A 1,006-nucleotide genomic window follows, 5' to 3' on the forward strand; every position below is an offset into this window, starting at 1 on the left:
AAAAAAAAAAAAAATTAGCCAGGTGTGATAGCACACACCCGTAGTCTCAGCTGCTCAGGCAGCTGAGGTGGGAGGATTGCTTGAGCCTGGGAACTCAAGACTGCTGTGAGCTGTGATTATGTTACTACACTCCAGCCTGAATGATAAAATGAGACCCTGTCTCAAAAGAAAAAAAAAAAAAGTCTGTGTCCCCTACAACACAGGGAGCTCCATGAGCAAAGATCACATCTGGTTCCACTCGACTCTGCGAATTCCAAGTGCCCTGCACAGTGCTTGGCACGTAACAGATGCACAACTAATGCACAAGTAATATTGAAGAAATGAATGAACGAGAGACTTGCTCCCTGACACCCACTCTGTGCCTGCACAGAGGATGGGGACCCTGAGAGGAAGGCAGGACCTGGAGCCTACCAGAGGAGGGGCAGCCTCAGCTGACTACTAGCCTGAGGTCTAGCCTGGGGCCCAGAGACCAGGAGGGGTCAGTTGGGCAGGACTTTGCCGCCAGCAGTCACCCAGACCTCCTCACTCAGAGCAGACAGGCAGCAGCCTGTAGCAACAGTGTTGACAATCATAACAACAGCTGCTTACCCAGGCCAACCACTGTGCCCGGCTCTCCGCTATCTCATGTCATGCCCAGGTCAGCCCTGGTAGGGGAGGCATCTACACTCACAGATGAGGAGACTCCAATGCCGAGGCTGCATGACTTGCTATGGGTCAGATCCAGGAAGGGAATGAGACCTGACCCAGAGCTCTCAGCCACTGGGCTCCACGTCCCCGGGGCTAGAGCTGGGCTGGCCTCTCTGAGAGGCAGGTTCTTCATCTGGACAATGGGACTTTGCAGTGGAAAGATGCCTGCCTGAGGGTTTGAGGCGGGACTTGGGCAAGCCCGCTAGACAATGGTGGCCTCTCAGCCTTTCTCCTGGACAGACAGACAAGTCTTCCCTACTTGGGGCAGACAGAAGGTATGGCTCTGGGAGGTGCCCTTGGGCCTGAAGGGCCAGTCCTG

Source organism: Mandrillus leucophaeus, unplaced genomic scaffold, assembly GCF_000951045.1.
Source record: "Mandrillus leucophaeus isolate KB7577 unplaced genomic scaffold, Mleu.le_1.0 Scaffold153, whole genome shotgun sequence".
In the NCBI taxonomy this organism is placed as follows: domain Eukaryota; kingdom Metazoa; phylum Chordata; class Mammalia; order Primates; family Cercopithecidae; genus Mandrillus; species Mandrillus leucophaeus.